Source organism: Cupressus sempervirens, chromosome 10, assembly GCF_028749045.1.
Source record: "Cupressus sempervirens isolate cs-2001-9-10 chromosome 10, ASM2874904v1, whole genome shotgun sequence".
Taxonomy (NCBI): domain Eukaryota; kingdom Viridiplantae; phylum Streptophyta; class Pinopsida; order Cupressales; family Cupressaceae; genus Cupressus; species Cupressus sempervirens.
In genome coordinates this window covers 526,543,850-526,566,717 of record NC_143127.1, presented here as the reverse complement: position 1 = coordinate 526,566,717, position 22,868 = coordinate 526,543,850, and positions in this window count along the sequence as shown.

Sequence of the window (22,868 nt, the reverse complement as noted above, 5' to 3'; positions counted from 1 at the left end):
ATGATACATTTGTAAGTCAACGTGTTGAATAGGACCAACATAAATGCTTACAACACTATAGACAAACAAAGTATACCCACAAGCAGAAATCAAGAAGACATGCCCCATGCCCCCAGTCTTCTAGTCAATGACATCCTCGAAAGACTATTAGGGAGGGAACACATGGCAAAGAAATCATCATAGACAGCACACAAAGTAGATAAATGTCAGCATAGCTCAGTCGTTTAAGTGTTAAAGTGCGTGTGTGTAAGGCACTTGGCCATTTCTTCCAGACTTGATTCTGATAGTGAGAAATATCGCGACATCAGAGATCGTAGGTAAACTATCTATAAAGTGTTGAAAAACACTTGATGTCAAAGTGGGTGGGGGTAGTGTTGAGAAACACTATTTTGTGAGTTGTCAAAGGAACCCTAATGCACAAGAATACCTCAATAGGCTAAGTAGCTATGCCCCCAAGATGAGGACAATAAACAATTCCAAGCTAGGAAATGTGTAGCAAAGTAGGTGATTGAAACTGATAGACATAGGTGCAAGGGTTTCAAGTAGTGATTGTTTTCAGGTTTTCACCACTTGACAAATTTTCTCAGGACTTTTTTCAATTTTTTTGGTGATACATCAAAGTGCCTATTGCTAGGTTTTCACTAAGAAGATCTTTTTTTCAGGACATTTTCTAGTTTTTAGGATTTTTTCAGCATCATATATGATTTTTTGGATTTTTTAGAATAATTTAGAGATTACTAGTTCTCAAGCAAGATCACATCATTTTCTCCCAATGTCTAGCAGGTGTAGGACACGATGGAGAAACAAGCCGATGGACAAGCAAAGATGCATAAGAAAGGAATGTGAAGCAAGTGAAAGTGATCCTCAAGGACACACTCCTCAAGAGTACCCAAGCTAGGGAAAGAGGTGAAATAGTCATATGAAGCATGTTTTCGATAAGCAATGGAAGAAATGAGCAAGATAGCATGTAGGATAAGCAGTGAAGCCAACAAGTGAGATAGCATGAAGCATGTAGTCCAAAAGAGTAGACATGTCAAGAGACCTATGAGAACCATGTTTCATTTATTATGATCAAGATCAAGGGGTCAACTAGATAGTATAGCAATGGGATAGAGCAATAAGAATAAAGCTCAAGATAGAGGCTATGAGTGAATGGGAGAGCACAATAGAAAATCTAGTGGATAAGATAGCCAATATGCAAAGATAGCTCAACATTGTCAAGATCAAAGAGAGAAGAGGGGATAGATGGATGATGGAAGAATTATGCATGACGCATGTTTGCCAGGTTTTCATCATGGTACTTATCCAAGGCACCACAAGAAGTAGTTTTCACCATACGATAAATTTATTTCTCTTTACTTTTGCTACCAAGGTGCCACAAGATGTGGTTTTCACTAAGGCACATTTTCATTTTTTTCATTTTTTCTATTTTTTCTTCATTTTTTTTTTGAATTTTTAGAAAGAGCTGAAGCTATTTGAATGTAGATAATGCTCCTATAGAAAAGATAAGTCATGATAAGCCAAGACCATAGAAAGGTATGCTCAAAGATGTTGATAGGGTGATGAAAGGGAAATGGTAGTAGGAAGAATATATGGAGGATAAGAGTTCATGTATAGAAAGGAGGTATAAGCTTTAGAGGATTTCATGTGGGTAGCTAAAATATTGGACAAGATCAACATTGACACACAACTTGAAGGGTATTGGAACAATGGAGGAATCATGGATGAAATAGCTTGAGATTTAGATGTATGAGAAGGTAGAAGAGATTTGGAAAAAAGTGGAGTGGAAGGCTTTGGAATATTTTTAGAAATATTTTTGGAAGAAGATGGAATGGAAGCCTTTGGAAGCTTGAATGTCAACTTTGAAATATTTTCAATATTCAAGTCTTTTAAAAGAGACTTGGGAATCCATATAGCTTTAGATTTTCCTTTGGATACTTCAAAACACATTTCTTCAAGAATGGGTTTAGGAACCCATATTTTCTTTGATTTAGCTTTTTTAATAGTGGACCTTTGTGGTCTCTTTTGTGCATTTTCCTTCTTAGCATTCACATGTCGATTAGATGGGACATAGTGATCTTCATTTTTCAATGGATTCTTATGTTTATTCTCACTTCCAAAGGAATTGGGATTTTTGGATGAATAAGGATGATATGACTGGTTTAGATGTATAGATGGGTGAAAAGTCATCAAAGATGAGTGTCTTTGTTGATCTTGAGGTATGACGGGAGAGCTAGGGAATGAGCTAGGAGTGAATGTAGGAGATGGAGGAACATAAGGCCCCAAAATGGATGGAAGGTTTGAATGCTTTAGCTTAGATGGATAAGGACCAAGGATAGATTTAGAAGATGCAAAGGGATAGTGGGAAGGGATATCAACATATTTAGAGTGAGCAACATGGTTAAATTCATCAATAGACTCATGAGTACCTTTGATAGGAACAACATTTTTAATACAAGCACTTGAAGCTTGAGCACAATTTTGAAGTGGATATGGAGAAGTAGAACATGAGGGGATGCTTTGATCTTGACAAGTAGCCTTGGATAGCATATCAAGAGAACTTTTCTCATAATTTTCAGTAAGCTCAAGGGAGATAATGGAAGTGGTATCTTCATCATACTTGGGGGATGGAAAAGACATAGGATATGGAGGAGTGAAATTTTGAAAGAGATGAAAGGGTGCTTGATCTTGATCTTTCTTGACATTTATAGCTTTTTCTTTTTGAGAGTCCTCTTGACATGGAGCCACTTCTAAGGACAAGGGAGAATGAAGAGTGAATGGAGTAGTGCTTGGATTAGGCATAATAGTGCATGAAGGTTGAGGATGTTTAGGATTAGTAGCATGGAAAAGGTTTGCAGCCAAGTGAAGGTTAGCTTGAGTTTCTTTTAGAGGTAGCCCTTGAGGATACACGTAGTCAATGTGGAAAGCATTAGGTTCTTTATTTGATGGAGGCATGTTGGAAAGATTTGAAGTGTTGGGAGATGCATGAGTGTTGGAAGAAGTGGAAGATATAATAGAGCTGTTGCTAGACATAGGTTCATTAATGTAATCTTGCTCAAGAAAAGTATCCTCATTGCATGAATCATTAGAGGCATCAATAAGATCTTGGATTTTATGTTTTAGTTCAATGCAATCTGAAGTACTATGCTCATTATGTTGATGATAAGCGCAATAGATATCCAAGAATGGGTTTCCATATGAGCTAGACTTAGGTAACATGATGATCTTATTGCCAAGAAGTTTTTGCAAAGTGTCATCATAAGAATCTTCCAAGGGAGCAAAAGTTCTATGAGAAGTATGTCTAGGATCTTCTTGTTGTTTCTCAAGTGAATAGAATGCATTCATGTCTTCATCATTATCTTGGTCAAAGATAGGTCCATCATGAAATTTTGGAATAGGCTCAAAGTACGTATCACTTGCTTGTCCTCTAAAGAGGTCTTTAGATCTAGAAGATGAAGACATTTGATGTCTTGAAGTAGAGCATGTAGACCTAGAAGAAGAGGATGACCTCAAAGAAGCTGACTCACATGCATGTAAAGACCTTAAGGAAGATTCATGTAATGATGCAATCTTCTCCTCTAACCTTTTCTCAAGTTTAGACTTCATTTTTGTCATGCGCTTAGAGAGATGAAGGTAAGAAAGATCATTTGTCTCTTCTAGTTCTTTGTATTGTGCATATAGATCTTGAAACTCTTTAGTGACATGGAGGATATCATGATCATCTAGATTCGGTTGAAGTTTGGTAGCACAAGGTTTAGATCCCATAATTTTAGATGCAAAGCCAAGCATAAAATAGTCTAGAAGATAACTTGATGTTGAAACTATAGGAGGTAGAGTGTTCGCTTGCCAAGATAGTAGAGAGAGATTAAAGCGACTTGTCAAACAATATGTCCAAGAAACTTACGACATGAATGACTCAAGTCAATAGCTAGGCAAGATGCCCAAATAGCCAAATAGATAGAGCAAACGGGGTGACAAGTGAACAACTCTCCAACCCAAGAGTGTAGTCAAGAAATCAAGGCAACCATTTCAGCAAAAAGATAACTAGCAAGTGGACATAGACCATGAAGATAGAAAGACCAAGAGCGCTAAGACCAAAGAGTCACTTTAAGCATGTTCAAAAACTAGAGACATAGCAAATCAAAGTCAAATGATGAGACTCCCCTTAGCAAGAAACACAAGAAAAATGTTTGCACTTGATGTTTTGACTTGGTTGACAAAGTTTGACAATAGTTGATAGCATAGCAAGTTTTATGTTCAAAAAAAAATTCTTTCCAAGCAAGATAGTGACACATAGAGTAGTCTTCAAACAATCAAGCAAGGGACAAAGCAACCTTGCATGATACAAGCATATGTGAGGTCACAAAAGAAATCCCTAGAATTATCATCATGTGTATGTTCAAAAGATTTTCACAAGTATACCACATTCGAGAACACATCAAGCAATATCTACCTAAAGGACATGGTTCATTACTCAACAACATGGCTCACGCTTGATGCTCCTTCACCTCACACCAAGTGGTTGCCCACAAGAGATATTGGCTTTGTCATGGAAATGCCATAAGCATAACCAAGGGAACACATATGGTGAGTGTAAATCTTGGGGTGATCCGGGTAGTCCACTAGGATCAATCCTTGTACCAAGAAGTTGAGTGGCTAAAAAGGGTAGTTACTAACTTAGGGTGTTTAGATAGGGCTTCCATTGATAGTGTTCCTCTTGCTCCCAATTAAGAGACACCTCACCTTGCGATGAGTAACCGATCTCGCGATCACAAGAGTACCTTAAGCATTCTTGCCTAGTGATCTCCCTATGGTCAAAATCTCATAAGTGGTCACACTAGGCAAAGATAAACACTATGTCTACCAAGTTTTTGTGTCCTTGATAGCCTTGAGTTTATAGTGGGTTGGAAGAGTCAGGTAATCGGCTTGTCCCCACTTGGGTCGTTCCTCTCAGGTTGTCCGAGAGCAGGCCCTCTAAAGGATTCTAACTACACAAAGAGTGGATCAACTTTCGGAAGTCAAGATTTCTGATTCGCCACAAGGGTGAAGAGCATACTCTCCTATTCCAATCGTTTTCTCCCAAACACACTAGGAAGATTTAGTTGCCTCTTACTCTTGAAACCAAATGGTAAGTCAAGATTTCTGATTCACCATAAGGTTGAAGAGCATACTCTCCTATCACCAAAAGATCTCAATTGTAAGTTTTAATGTGCTTAGAAATAAACAACTATTATATGCCGCACATGTAAAAGTGAAGAACAAGCAAAATTGGGTTTTTATGCATTGGGCAGCCCTGCAAACAATAGTTAGTAACCCTTGTGCATTTGAAGCTTTGACATGCGTTCTTTTTATGCAATGTTTCGATTTTTTACAAGGATGGCAACCTGCAATCACAACTTGTTAGCACTACAAGTTAGTGTGAAATAATATTAAAATACTGCAATAAAAAATGGTTAGTTGCCTCAAAAATCTAATTTATCTTCCAACCAAGTGCATGCAAAGAAAGTGCAAATTAATCACAAATGCTCTCATTTTTACTCTTTGATTTTGACCTAGTCAACAAGATTGGACTTGTTTGCTATGATTTCGTATCCAAAAATAAAAATGAAAAAAAAAGATCTCTATTAAAAATTAGAGAGCTTTCCAAAAATGTAAGAAATTTTAAAAAATCTCTTCATTTGCGCTCTAGAGATCGATTTTGTCAAAATAGGACAAATTTATAAAATCAAGTTTTTTATCCTTAATACGACCTCAAAATTCAAAACACAAAGAAAGAACCACCATTAGAATTAAAAAAGCTTTCTGAAAATGTAAGTTTTTCTGAAAAATGTGATGATTTGCAATCAAAAATTGCTTTTTATGAAAAACAAAGAAAAAATCATAACTCTCGCAAATCACGTCAAAATTCTTTGAAAATTCGACTGAGACATTTTGAGTACATACCAAACCTGAAAAAAAAAAATTAAAACCAAAATCCAAGTGGTTTAAAAGATATGATTAAATCTTTAAACCAACTAGATTTTTGGCCTTCAAACCAATCTACTTATGGGTTGGCTTTAAAATCAAAGTGATAATTCTACAAGAGCACTTAATTAGATCCAATATGCTGCTGTAAAAAACTAGAGATAAAAAATGAAAGCAAATGGAGCTAAAAACTTGATTCAAGCCCCACGGTGGGCGCCAAAAATGTACACTCAAAAGTGTCCCACTCTAAACCCTTCTATCCAAACGATTCCATGAGTTCGGAATGCTTGGATGCCGGCTTAGAGCTCCCTATCCACGGAGTGCAAGAGAGTGTATTTCAAGTTCAAGAGCTCTCAGATGAGCCTTAGAGATACTCTTCTTGCTAGTAAACCATGCAATGGGAGGTTCCAAAGACAAGATGCAAGAATGCAAATGTCCCAAGGAGTTCCTCAAGGATGCAATGCAAATGAAAATTAAGCTAGAATGAGATGCAAAGTGGAGCTATGATAAAATATTTATGAGAGTGTTGCAATCTAACAATTAGACTATATGATTTAAGCTACATGTAAAAATGAAAGCTAAGCTAAGCTAGAATGCCATGGATGAGAGAATGTAGACAAGAAAGAGAAGTTCTCCACAAAGCTCCAAAGAAACCTGTTAGAAAACCTGCAGCATAACAATATTCAAATGATGGATTTGATTGAGGGGGAAAGCTCTCTCCCTTTTAAAGATGTATGGATGGTGGAGATCAAGATGAAGATGGTGGATGATCAACGGTGGAATTCGAAAATAGGAGTGATCCATGTGCACACACAAATCAACCAATAGAATATAAGTTGACTTGTCATATAAGACAAAAGTCACAAAGCCTTTTCTTTTAATTGCAAAATAGAAAAAGGACTTTATGTGTGCACTTTAAGTTGGTTAGAAGAATGGGGTCTTTTATTTAATTAAAAGGGGACATGTTCTTTTAATCAAATAATGAACTTAGGATAGCATAGTCAAACTATAGGTTATAATCAAATAAATTGATTATTAGCAATTTGGTCTAGGTAAATGATTAAATTAATTTAGCCAAAATGTTGAAAAAGGGGCTAATAGTCTAGATGACCATTTTTAGGTGATTACAGTAACATTTTCCAGAAATCTTACACTTAGTCTTAAACAAACTTCTTCTCAAAATAGATTCTTTATCAATCTTCTCATTCCACAAAACACTTCTTATCATCAAGTTCTCACCATGCTTAGGTTCATTATGTGTTTCAATAACTTCTTCACATTCCAAAGTATTTCTACTACCTACAATCTTCTTACTAGAGCTACTACATTCAAAGGTTCTATGTCTTTCTTCTCCACACTTGAAATAAGTGCCCTTAAACCAAGATCTATTTCTCTTTTATGACCATGATTACTATTCCTAGGATAATTGATATAACTTCCTCTAGTGTACTATCCACATCTCTTTCTATCAGGTTCTTCTTTCCATTCTAGTTTTCCTTTATCTTGCATTGTGTTGTCAGATCTGTTATTTTCTTCATGGTTCTACCCCTACTTCTTTGAAATCTGCCACCTCTTCCTCTTTGTCTTTGATCATGTCTCTTCACCAACCTTTCTTCATCTTTCAAGGTGTACTACTATGATTCTTCCACACTATCCATCTTAACCAAACTAATTTCATGTTGAATATATTTCCTCAAACTATTTAGGTATCTAGCTACCTTTTCAATCTCATCATCCATATGTCCAAAATTAATATCTAATTTGTAGAATTTCTTAGTATATTCCTTCACACTCATGTCCTTTTCTCTTAGATTTTGCATTCTTCTTAATAGGTTAACTTGGTAATCTATGAGAAGGAACTTCTTCATTTTTCCAATCATCTTTGCCCATGTCTTGATCTTCTCTTTTCCTCTTTTATGTCTTTCAATTTGCAAGTGATCAAACCAAATTGAAGCATGACCCTTCAACTCTGTGAGTGTTATCTTTGCCTTCTTGTTGTCAGGAGTTCTTTCATATTCAAAGTATTTATGCATCTCATAGATCCAACCCAATATAACATTAGTCTCTAGTCTTCCATTATAGCAAGAAACTTCAAAAATAGGTTTAGAATTGGCCCTACAAAAAACTCTAAGAAGCATTTCCTCATCTTGTTCCACTTCAAGTTCGGGGTTAGGATTAGGTGTTGCTTCTTCTTCATCACTAACATCTTCAAGATGTACACCTCTTCTCTAAGTTATCTCAAAATCTTCAAGTCTCGTTGCAATCTATCTTAAAATTTCCATTATAGCATTGTCTTCATTTCCTCTACCTCAAACAGTCTCCACAATAGTTCCTACAAGATCGTAACCTTTTGCAATTTATAGGTCAGATTTCATATTTACCACCCTAAAACCAATCCAATTAAATTTCTCCACAATCTAACTCACATGAAAGAACTTAGCTCTAATACCATCTGATGCAAGGATGGTAGGAGGAATAAGCAATAAACTCAACTTAAACCTTCTAACACCTTGCCAAGAATCACACATAGAAGATTACATATAACTATAGCAAAGAGACCATAGAACTTATAGATTTATTGATTGTTTACACATGATAACATCACCCAATATGCCTGACTATGAGGCCTCGTGGGTTGTATCCTTATACAAGGAATTATAACATCAAAGTCCAAGCGTATAGTCTTTATGTTCCTTCCTACTCTAACTACCTAGTTGATTCTTCTTTCCTACATCAAATACAAGTTGTTATATAGCCAACTAGACCACAAATTGACCTTGGAGGTGTAAGCCATAACCCAAGTAATGGGCATCAATTCTTCATGCACTCTTGAAGGTAGGTTGAAACATAGTCTAGGAGGTGGCTCCCAACTATGCAAGATATTGTGTCATCATAGGAAATCATGCCAAATAAAATAACACACCTTGCATGATGAAAAACAACAGGAACATAGACCAGAAATAATGATAGAAAACTCAAAGGGTATGACACATCAACTATTACACTCTTAGGATAATGACCAAAAATAGATCCTCAAAGAGATGCTAACTGCACACAACACAAAACTCAAGGTAGCAATAGCTACTTTGTGAATAACAAACTGATATAGAAAATAAGAAATGGTTTTGGGTGATGCATTATTGCTTATTGACCAAAGATGCTCCTACATCATTCCCAATGCAAAATATCTCTTGGATTGAGGCCAAGGTTTAGGTCTACCGCATGATCTCAGGCCCATTTTGAGGTTTTAAATTTTGTTTCCAGCCTAGTGTGATTGACCCCTATGATTTTGATCCCAAAATCACTATAAAAGGAGGCTTGGTCACTTCATTTGATCATCCCTTCTATAGGAAATTTTTTGATCCATTATGTAACGCCCCACCAAGGGATCCAAAAGAATTAACCTAAAGTTTTATTAAGTTTGCCAAAAAAATTTAATTTTTTTTTGAAACAAGAAAGATAACATCATACACATCAAACACATAGTAGTGGAAGCAATGACATACAATCAACTATAAGTATACATAATAGGTACATTCCTTAAGGATCCCATGATGTTGAGTTACACAACTAAGTCTAACAGCCACCACATCCATATGAACTATAGAAAGTCCAAAGTCCATAATATTCATTTGTTCTAAATGCCTCTTGGCAAATGAGATTCAGAATGCTCAATCATCCATTGTACATGTCATAGGGTATGAAAAGCTTAAAAGAATATACATATGTAAAAATAAAGATGCATCATCCTCATTGAATTTATGATACAAGTACAATAAAGTAAATGAAACTAATAACATACATGATACATCCATCAATCAATAAGGATATAACAATCATCGTAAAAGATAACCATCCATTATAAAACACAATTAATCTAAGTGTGTGGTTCCTCCCTACCATCAATAGCATCATTAGACCATCGTGGGCCCTAGCCATCCCTCTGCGCATAATATCCCAAGTCACCGAAAAGATCATTAGTATTATCATAGTAGGAATGTCACTCCTAAAACATACCACATCATATGTAGAAACAAATCTAACATGCTACAACATATACATAAGAAATCTAATCATGCAAAATAAAGCATAAGATGATTCTATAAGTAAATGGCATCATCTATCACATGTTAATCATCAATATAAAGAATCATGTTAGCAAATAACATCCAACATAAGATGTAACGTCCATCATAATGATCCAAGAATAGAAGGAAGGTAAAAGCCAACAAAGAATGTGCCGAAGGAGATAGGCTAAAGTCAAAATCCACATGTCAAGAGTACATCAACTAAAAATTGCCAATCATCATCAATGAAAGTAAATAACCACAATAAGTACATCCAACAATAAGTACACCACCAGAGGTACACACAAACTCTACAGAGGAAACTTAGGCTACATTCTAGGGAGTGTGTTGCTTGAGTTACGCTAGATTGGTCTCTCAATAGACCTCGAACCCTCAAGCATTGAGTTACCCTAGACTAGTTACTTTGAACCTCGAACCCTCAACGTGGCACATGTGGAACTAGAAAGCCCTCTCAAGAAGACAAGGCAATCATCCCATTCCCATCCTCGGTCTAAACAAGCACTCAAGGTATGGCAGGTCAAATATCTCTATCTTATCTTTTTAATGTGTTTCCCCAAAATTATTAATTACCAGATTATCACTTATTACATAACTTGCAATAGGTTACCCTGGTACTGACCACTTTGGGCCCTGGACCCCTACTGCAAGCCAGTCCCAAAGACATGTATCTAGACAACCTCTTTTAAGAACATAAAACACAATTGTGTCCCATACCACAACATTCACAATAATCAAACTCGGTTCCTTAACAAGCAACCTAAAAACAAGCTAGTACTTCCACCCAAGTAAACATAAATGCTCCACAAAGTAAACCTCATAAATATAATTTCCAATTGAATCATAAGACATATCATGACATCCAGCCACATAATAGTTTAAAAGGTATCTCACAAATTCTCTGGTGTATGCTTATGAAATCACAAATCAAGAATCATATAAATCACCTTAGTCATAAACAAATGAATGGAAAGCATCAAAGATAATCTACACTATCCACAACAATTCTTTATGAGCAACTGAAAAGCATTAAATGATAATCCACAATATCCACCAGTTCTCAATAAGCAATCAATAAGTATCTCAAAATAATACTAATGAAAGACTCCAAAAGGCAGTTAGCACAGAGAAGCAAGGTACAAACACATGTTTTGGTTTGCTTATGAAATCACATGGTTAAGTTACACATGAGGCTTCAGTTTTCGTTTCACATGATTGGGTTAAACATAAGGGTTTTCATTTTGGTTTTAGTATATGTTTCGAGTAAGTAATCTTATAGCTAGCCCTTGTAATTAACCCATTCTTGTTTCCAAATATTCACAAAGTTACCTCTATTCACTTTCAAGTCAATTTCCTCAAAATAATCAAAAATAATTGTTTAAAATAATACTTATTGACCATGGAATAAGAAGCTTATAATTTAAATAAGCTTAGAACTTAATTGAACATTTTATTATTATTAATTAATCTTAAATAAATCACATCTAATTAAATTAATTAATAATTACATAATTCACAGTCTATGACTTGTAGTCATTTTAATAATACTTAATTAAAACCTAATTAAATATTATTAAAATTTAAGTCTCTTCATTTTAATCATTATAATAGTTGTTTATTATAATTTAAGTCATTACTAAACAACTATTATAATTATCCAAAATTATCTGTTGCCATTTTATAAATTAATTTTTTTTAAAAATTGATATATATTAAATAATATCTAATATACATTAAATAACATAAAATTAACTTTAAATAATATAAATTTTATATAAACTAAATTAAATATAACTTAAACTTTATTACAATAATATTAAGCAATCTAAAAGATAACTTTAATAACGGTTTAAAAAAATCTCATTAACAAAATAAACAAAACTTATAACACACAGCATGGTTTAATAAATGGCCATGTGAATTGAATCATTGCCTAAAAGAGCAATAACATCTTGTATTGTGTTAATCGATGAACTTGATATTGTTGCCTTTGCTCGAAGATAATGGAAGGAAATTGCAATGGCATGGAAAAATGGTCGCATGTAAATCAATAGACTCTACATCGCTTCCACAAGCCTTTTTGCCTTCGAAGCAAACTTCATTGGGCCTAGTCGGGTCCTATGGAATGCATTCAAGTCTGGAGCCCCCACGGATCTCAACATGGAGGAATTGGGAGAGTTATCCTACAGACGCTTGGAGTTTAGGGTTTGCAAGGGGCAGCTCTGCAAGGACTAAGTCTGTATCCGAGTCAGTAGTTGAGCCAGTCTAGATTGCCAAGAATGTCATAGCAGACATGAGGTAGTTCATTGGGAGGAATGTCATCATGTCTTCCATATTAGGTTAGTGCTATCTTATTTTCACACAATTGAGTTTTTGCATTGAGATGTTGAAGGAAGAAGACATTCATAGCCCAGCTTGGTTATGTTTTAATTCTATTGATAGTATGTACGCATCCTCAGGTGAGACGATTCAAAAATGTATTGGTGTAGTCAAAAGAAGTAAAAAGGTTGTTGCAGTTGGTATAAATTGTTATCCACCAAAATTAATGGAGGATTCTATTAAATCATCTGACAAGAAACCAATTAAGTGGTAGTGGTCTATCCAAATAGTGGAGAAAAAGAAGGATGGCAATACAAGTAGTAGTTGCCTTCAAACTACTTTTATAGTTCTGTGGCAAATGGAAATCAATTACAAAAGTTTTTGAAGCCGTTTTCGCAAAGAAATGATCAGTTGTTCTCACACACCACATATTATCTGAAATGGCCTTTGAGCACATGTAAATATCGAAAAAAATCATAATTTAATCAATAAATCTATGATAGATGTTTGTACTCATAAAAATTCTACAGAGGTAACGAAATTGTGCAAGTTATACTTCTTTTTACTGCCTCACAGTATAGGGAAGTGAAATAATGACAATAAACTAGAAGCTTTTGAAGCCATCAGACCTCTGGCTGATTAGAACTACTAATTTAGATAAATGCTCTATCATTAGAAAGATTCTTCATAATCTAAATTCAAAATATAAGTAAAATCGGCAATGAAGAATATTGAAACTGACCATGGAAATTAGATGTATGCCTATCAGGTATCTTATCAACCAAAAATCAAGTCTTTGTAGAAGACCCAGCTATTAAATATGTTTCTATATTAAGAATTACTATAGCTCATTAGTTATCTTTTTTTTAATAATGTGTTTGTCATAGTTTGTAACATGACTTCTTCTTCTTCTTTTTTTGTAGTGCCAACTTCACGACGGGCTTGATTCAAATGGTTGTGCAAGGCTTGAGCTCATCGCTTTTCAAAAAGAAATTGCAAGACCTCAACAACAGAGAGCAAACAACATATGGATTTTAGTTACCAAAGAATCCATAACAAAGAAGCTCCTATTCAAAACAAATTCCTTACTACTCTACTTCTTTTCTTTGACTTTTGTGACTGAGATATGCTTTTAGCTATTAGACTTTGTGTAAAGTTTGTTCATTAACACTCATTTTCAGTCATAAACATACACATCAAACATAAAAGGAAATATATTTAAGATGTTTAGATAAAATTGCAATAATACTTTCAAGGACAGGATTATATATACTAGTGGCTTCATGAATAATGGCAGGGACCACATTAGAAATTAAATACATGCAACTATATTGAATCCTATCCCATAGCAAGGAAGCGATTGAATATAGTTCCACAACTACCAAGGCTACATGTGTTGATAGAGATTAAAAAATTATTTTCAAGTCATTAACATGGTGCAATAAGGATTCAGACGATGATAGAACAAGACAAAGTTAAGTATGAACAATTTATGACTATGCAATATTTGTGGCAGTATTCAAAGTCATTTTGATAAGAGTAGTCACAACATTAATAAAACTATCCAACAATCATTTAGCATATACGAAGAACAAGAAGAGGAAATGTGTAATACAATATGCAAATTGATCACGAGTGCCTACCTAGACTTAGATGCAATTCACTACTCCTTCAAATTTGTAGAGGACAGTCCCTTCCTTCTCCAATGTTTTCACCCAAAATCAAACTCTCCCCAAGTGACTTGAAGTACCTAAAGATAAAGTCCCCTCAGGAGGCACCTAGAATCCTCTAGAAGCAACCAAGAGATAGGTATTGACAACTAAGCACGAGTCTTATCCAACCTTCTAGATAAATGGATAAGGATGATAAGGTTGTCGACACCATGTGCTTAATTAGTACGCTAACTCATGTGTTGTAGACAACACGTGCATAGAAGAGGTACACATACTCCTAGGTGAATAAATATTTATTAACTTAAATAATATTATTATTTAGCATTTATTAAAAATGACTCTAAATATATTATTATTAGGTTAAATCAATATTACCACGTTCCAACTTTAAACTTATAACTTTCATTTCCAAATTAAATTCTTTTATTTAATTAATTTCCCAATCAAATGAAATAATAAAATATCATATTAATTTTTCATTTAATTAAATCATTAATTAAATAATTTAATTAGACTTAATTAATAGAAAATACACCAAGGACTCACAAGGTAAAATATGAAAATCCATCATAACGAAATGCAAATTAGGGTAGGCACTACACATTATTTATATGCGCAAAGTCCACCCATGCTAATAACTTAAGAATGAGATTCATCCTTTCATTTGAGCAATCATTTTCAAGCAAACTTTCAAGGTGCATTCAAGGAGTTCAAGTCTAGCATGAAAGGATTCATTGAAGGTCCTCATTTCATGTCATCAATAATGCATATCCTTCTCAAGATCTAGCTTCTTTCTTCATAGTAGATAGTGAAATTGACCATCAAGGAAGGAAATCTACATTCATCAAAATTTTACAAGCATTAAATCGCATAGTTACATTCATTGATTTATGATTTGGCACTTGTAGATCTATTTACTTTGTGAAGATGTCCTAAATTATCAATCTATATCATTCATACATCTACATACATGCAATATCTATCGATAATGAATCTGAATCTATCCATAAAGATTTGGTGAGTAATGTGAGCATTTATATTTCTCTTAATTTAACATGCTTTCAAATTTCAAGGTTAATTCCTAAATGGGGACTTTACCAAGGAAACCACCTCCCCAACCCTAGTAATTTTTTTCTTTTTTATGTGTACAGTAGTATATTATAGATTTTTGGAGCAAAAATTTTGAATTTTCGAACAATGATTTTAGGTTTATGCCAAACTCTCAAATTTTAGGTTTTTTTAATAGAGTAGATTGACTTTAACCTAGGTCATCCTTGACCCCAAGTTGAGTTGGACCCTTCAAGTCATTCTTTATCAGAGGTCCCATAGATTTTTAGAATCAAAAAATCTCAATTGTGTTCATGTTATCTTCTCTTTTAATTCATTTACTCTCGATGTCATATTTTCTATTATTGTGTGAAACATCCTCTATTTGTGTCATAATCATTGAAGTTAGAACAAGTTGCATTGTTCCTAGACTCTGCCTTATCCCAATTTGAATCTCATTTTTTATTTCTTCATGAAACATGGCTCACTATGTTTGGATATTTTCACTACACTTTCAATAAATAGGTGAGAGTGAAGGTCAAAAGAGAAGCACAATATGAAGTTTTAGGACAATTAGATTAGGAAAGAACTTTTAATTGTGGCAATGATAACAATAATGTCACTAGGACTAGGGGTGATTTCCACTTTGGGTGGAAAGAATAATGTTCAAGGCTATCACAATACCATGGAAGTTGAGGAGCTTAGGTGCTTTTCCATTCAACATCATAATATCTAATAGGTATGTATGTCAACGTTTCGCTTACAACTTATGTTATGCCACATAAACCCCCACTCCTTAGGTTTCAATTATGTGTTAAAATTTGGCAAGAGAATGGTCTTTTCCATTTAATTGAGTGGTGAAGCTAGAGGTATTTTCTCCTCATACACCCACAAGAGCTCCTTTCAAACCCAATCACTATTGACTTTGTATAGTTCCATAGGAAGCCTATTTTTGTTTTATAGAGCTTAATAAGACTTAAAGGTTAATTTTTTCCCACTTTCATTGGCACAACTTCCCCATAGCTTTTTTATATGAGGGTTTGGGGGAAGAAATCCCATGAAGCATTCAAGTGGTAATACCCCTTGCAAGATTAATAGATAGTAAAGCTTGCAAGATCTTGGGGCAAGTCTCTGGGTACACTCCTTGTCATGATATAAGGCGAGGTTGAGGGAAAACATCTTGCAAGGCCATAAAATGATTTTATTTTTTCTATTAGATGAAATATTCTAACCCTAATTTTACACAAGTCTTGTATAAAATGGCTTAGGGCTAGGGATTTTCATATGATGAGTCAAGTAGCTTCTTGTAGTGGTATTGAGTTTCAAGGGATTACATATTGTAATCATGTTAAATTATGGGATAATAATATTGGACTCTTTGTTTGGTGGACATAGCCCAAGATTGGGTGAACCATGCTAAATCTTTGTGTCTTCTATTATATGTTTGTGTTCTTTATTGTAATGCCTTGCCCGAAGATCCTTGGAACACAAGGATAAAACATTCATCAATTTTATTTTTTCTAAAGATAAGTTACTTAACAATAACATAAAGTAACCAAGTGCAAGAATGAAATATATAATCAAGATACTAAAATAGGGAATATGGCTAAACTCGCATGTTCACTTACACAAGCAGAAGTATTACAAACACTTCCAAAGATCCCTAAGCACTAAACCATAGCTTATAAACTAAAGATCACATAAACCATGAGAATTCCTATGGAGATGTTCTTTTTAAGCCCAAAGTAAAAGTTCCTAGCATGGCTAAACATACAATTCCATTTCCAATTAACCATAACATAATCAAGAATTAAGAGCAGTGACCCTCTAAGGGTCATGCACAAGATGAGGGCTCAAGGTTATAACCACTCATATACTAAACATCATGCCAAAAGGCAAATATTGAACCTTGAAATTGGCTAAGTTTGAAATCCTAAAGTGTTGAAATTTGACTAAGTCTGAAATCTTGAAGCACTAAAATTTGACCAAGTCAAAAATCTTGAAGCATTGAAATTTGACTAAGTCTAAAATCCTGAAGCCCTAAAATTTTCTAGAATCTTTATCTTAACTCGTAGAGGGTTGGAACCCATCTCAAATGAATCGTTGCATATATAAAGTATATCTTAAGTATAAGAATTCTTATACTTAAATGATATATTTTATATACCATATAGCTAATCTATTTTAATAAAGGAAGATGCGGGACCCTAAAGGGTATTCAAAACTATAATTTACATCTTCTTAAAGTGTGTGCAAACACTCATTATTTTCCATGGAAGAAAACAACTTGTATGCTCGCATGAGGCATGATTTACTCTTGTGCAAGTATTCCCCATGAGCCACATGAGTTTCCCCATCAAACATGTGTGAGACTTTGCCTTTCCATGTAAGGGAGTACATAATCATGAGAGAGAATACATGCTTACCTGAGAGAATACATACACACATGAGAGATTTCTCTTCCTATACAACAAAACTAATCAACACAACAACAAAACAAGAAGAAATGTGTAAAAACATGTAACCTCCACATCGGGGAGTATCAGATCTACGTAATTTGAGGAATGATCATTCAAGAGGATAAAAGTAGATCTAAAAACTTGAATGAAGCTAAAGTACATATTGCAACAAAACACATCCATCTAATGAATGACATCAATCTATGAAATGAGCATAATCAATATCTCAGTGGAAAAGGAAAAACACACATGTAAAATAACCAACTCAATGCAACTATGCTCATTTCCTCCCTACCATAATGACATCATGAGGTCTCAAGGATCTTAACCATACCCCCAAGCATGAATCTCAATTTTTCAACAAGATCATTGAGTTGTCTCATGAGATATTTCTAGTGTTCCACAGGGATGTGTTCCCTATGCTTTTAGGCACATACCCATCCCGAGGATGAAACGGGACGAGGGCATGGATTTTTCATCCCCAAAGTTGTCCCCTTTTTGCCAAATTCAAAAAAAAACACTAAAATGGAAAAAAAAGAATTATGCAGGAAACTTGGGGATGGCTAGCAGTATTGGGGATGGCTTTGTCATTCCCTAGCCATCCCCAAAACGTCTAGTCTTCCCCTTTTTTTCCATCTAGTCGAGTAAAGGAAAAACACTAATTTTTTCTTTTTTTGTGGGTTCATAGTTGTCTTAAAAAAATAATAAAAATGTGCAAACCATGTTTCTCCATTAAAAAACTAAAACATTAACTCTTCTACTCATTTTAAGATATGATGTACTTGCTAAGAGGGAAAAAAAATAGAGCAACAATAGTAGCAACAGTGAGGAAAGATTGCATTTATTATTTCTATTACTACTTACTATTTTAGTTGCACTTCTCTTTATTCCATTATAATTCATGCATAATCCTTGGAGACTTTAGGCATTTCGATTTTACTATGTATGTATGTGATATGTTATAATGGAGGTATTTAGTATTCGTCATTTGATAATTTTCCATGTATTGATCTTCCAACATGTCTATGGTGAATGGTTTATCAATGTTATGATATGCATACTTGAATTTTGTCTCTCTATAAAGAAAACCCCATGTAATTTTAATCGTTGTCCCCTAACGTCACATCCCCTAAATTTTGGCTTTGACCTGTCCTTATACCAGAAACACATCCCCATCCCCTAAAATGTCCCTGTCCCAAAAAATCTATGGAGCATATAATCTTTCTTACCAATAACCATCAATTAACATCATAAGACAAAGTGCATCCAACATGCTAATCTACCAATAACATCACTAATCCAAAGTAGTTGTAAGAAACATCATCTAAGCAATAAGATACACCATAATGATAAAAGAATGCATCAAGAAACATACTAAACATCATCTAAACATGATATCAAATGCATCCAAAGTAAAGCATAAATCATAAGAGAACATACTCTAGATACACCAAGATACCAAGTGAATATCCAACACTGGCCTCAAACTAGAAGTAGACCATCTTTGTAAATCGGTCCCTAGTAGTTGTATAGCTAGCTATGCTTCCCAACCACATGGTACCTAGACTTCTACTCCCAATGGGTTGATGGAGATAATGACCTAACCATAGTCACATAAGACAAGCGCACACCAAGTAGAATATGATACCAACATCTATATGCTCATGAAAAATTGGAGTACATTGGGCCACTAGTCAAAACCACTATAGGATAACTATGTAGGGATTCTAGTGGAGTAAGTCACTTGGCATTGGAAAGCCTAAGCTATATCCATGTGGTAATATCAACTCCAATCAAGAGGCCACACACCATGTCCTTGGTTTAATCATTCAGACACATACCCTAAGCTTAACCATTCAGGCACACACCCTTACCTTAACCATTAAAGTGTTCTATTATCTTATTATTATATTTATTTCCCATTTATTAATTTTGATTATCACTTGTTATAACTTCTTCATGTTACCTTGTCAGCCACTTTCGAGCTAGGGTACACAAGAGAAGCCACTCCACCTGTGTACCCTACATACCCATGCTCATCACATGATGAGTTCCTATAGGCAATGCAAGTTCCCAACCCAACCCTCAAATGAACAATCCCTCAGTTGACCTATATCTAGGAGTTCAAGTCTCGCAAGATTCTGTCATACGCATGTGCACATGCTTGTGTAATGCCTACCTCTAGTTTACTTTTTATGTTATGTTTTTAAACTCTTTTAGGCCAGTTTTATGATTAGCGGTACTTGGTTACCCAATTTTTTTGGATGTTATTTCATACTTAGTTGATATATTTGATGAGCTACTTAATACATGGTTATTTCAAATGTTTATTTTTATCCTTTTAATGATGATGTTTCATCTGTTCATATAGTGATTTCAGTTATTTTATGATGATAGATAGATGAATGTTTTATATGTAGTTTTTAGGGTTACTTACCCCGGACTTGCATGTGTATGGTGTACTTGTATGTGTTGCTTTACATTTGATGTTTCTAATGTGGTTGAGGGAGGGAGTCATAGTCACCTGCTAGTCAAGATCTACACGATGCACCACTTCTCACCATTGCTTGTTTAGTTTAGATTTATATGTATATGTACATGCTCAAATTTATATAGATTATAGGCACCGAGCATCGATTTCCTTGAATTGCCAAGATGAGCATGCCCTATCACAATATCTCAATGGTAAAAGAGGGGAGATAATTCTTGAGCTCAAATCCTAACCCTAAGCCAATTGTCCTAGAAAGTAGGACAAGTATCTGAGTTATTTACCCTTCTGAATTCATCGAGTGACGAGAATTCATAATTTTGAACCTTGAGTTTGGTCTAGTTCTATGTTCCTTATAATGGGTTTTTGTATTTAATTTTGTGGACCTGTTGTGATTTTCAATTATAATTAAATCAAATTAAAAGATAATTTAATGAAAATTTTATAAAGAAAAATCAATATTTAATTATATTTAATTAATTGATTAATCAAATAAAATAATTAAATTTAAAAGATTTAATTAAAGATCTAATTCTGGTATAATTATATTTATTTAATAATAATTTATTTAGGAGTAGGCAAGAGCCTACAACACAATGGTAAATTGTGAGCCTCTCATATGGGAGGTCTTGGGTTCGAATATACTCGAGCTTATCACATAATAACAATTAATATTTATAAACAATAATAATAAATAATAAATATTCTAGGCTTTGGTCATTTATTGATTAAAAAAATATTTATTTAGGAGTTTCATTTTTATAATAAACTCTAAATAATATTATTAGTTAAATTAATAAATATTTTATTAAATATGTCTTGTAATTTAATAAAAGAGAGAAAGAATTATTTTAATAAAGATTATTTTAATTAAAATGTAAAAAGCTTGCACATGAAATTAAAATATAATAAAATAATTAAGAAAAGGTTTCGTGTGATTGCAAAATCAAAGCCCTGATTGGAGAAAGCTCTTTATTAAGTAATCAGAGCTCATTTCTCCACACAAAAATTTGAAGGAGCCAATTTTCGAGAAGAGGGTTTTCGAAAGAAAGGGAATTTTCTTGCATGCTTCGTACATCTATTTGTTTAACATCAAATCTAGGTAGGATCTGGTGGGTTTTGCACAGTAGTTTCTTTCTTTGAAATCTTTGTCTTCCTCATGTTTGAATGGAATTGTTTTCAGAATATATTTGGGTTGAAACCCTCATTGATAAATTTTTCTTTATTATGGAAACCCTTGTTTGGTAAATTTTAGGGATTCATAATTCGATTGTTTACGATTCGAGTAGGGTTTGGAAAAGAGATCAAATTTGATATACAAGTATCGACTGGTTGTTAGTGCTTTTTCTTATCAGATCTATTAGAGAAATATAATGTAATGCCTCGTTGAGGGATCCAAAAGAATTAACCTAAAGTTTTACTAAGTTTGCTAAACATTTTTTCTTTTAAAACAAGAAGAATAACATACACAACAAACACATAATAGCAGAAGCAATAACATACAATCAACTAAAAGCATACATTATAGGTTACATTTCTTAAGGATCCCAAGATATTGAATCACATATAAATTTAACTAATACTAACTCTAACAACTACCACATTCATATGAAAGAATAATTATAAAGTCCTAAGTCCATTTAAATAATATACATTTGTTCTAAATGCCTTTTGACAAATAAAATCTGGAATGCTCAATCATCCACTGTACACGTCATAGGGTATGAAAGGCTTAAAATAATATACATATGTAGAAATAGAAATACATCATCTTCCTCAAATCCATGATACAAAGTACAATAAAGTAAATGAAATCATCTACCATACATGATACATCCATCCATCATAAAACACAACTATCCATCATAAAACACAACTAACTATGTGGATCCTCCCAATAGTCAATAGCATCATAAGACCATCAAGGGCCCTAGCCATCCCCTACACGTAACATCTCAAGCCACTGATTAGTTCATCAATACCATCATAATAGGGATGTCACTACTAAAACATGCTACAACATATGTATAAAGAAATCTAACATGCAAGAATAAAGCATAAGATAATCTTACAAAGTAAATAACATCATCTATCACATGCTAATCATCAATATAAGGAAATGCATCAGTAAAAATGATAAACAAGCATCCCAAGAAGCTCCAGCCATAGTGACTACGAATAGATTTCAATAGTAAGAGTGAAAAAGCACTACCACCTGACCACATGGAATCTAAATGGCCCACTCCCACCATGCTAAGGAGATAGTATCAAGTCCCAAATAGGATATCAAATCACATAACATAAATACTCTCTAAGTCTAGGAAATCCTAAAAGCATTCTAAATCAGAGGTTCCAAAATAGATCAACATCTAGACCTAGAGGCACACAAGACATGTAGGAAACCTACTATGTAAGCGGGCAAGTGTCATCACACGAATCATGTTGGAGTTACCCTGGCAATCTCTAAAGACTCTAGGGTCCCTAGTGATCCCTATGTGGCCACTAGTATCCTCTCGTACTGACAATGCATACTATGGAATGCAAGGTTGCAACCAAGCATTCTCTCTACTCCCATCCTAGTTTGTACTAGCACTTGAGGCATGGGCGAGAACATACAAGACTCTTATTAAGTTCATTTTAATCCCCATTTAGTGTAATGTTTTCACTTATTAAACAACTTACAATGGGATATCCTTAGAGCCACTTAGGGGCCCCAGCCCCCATTGCAAGCCACTTCCTGACACTACATGTAGATAACCTACCCTAGGCTCATAAAAACACAAATCAAATAATCATATAAAATCACCTCAGTCCTATACAAGTGATTGGAAAG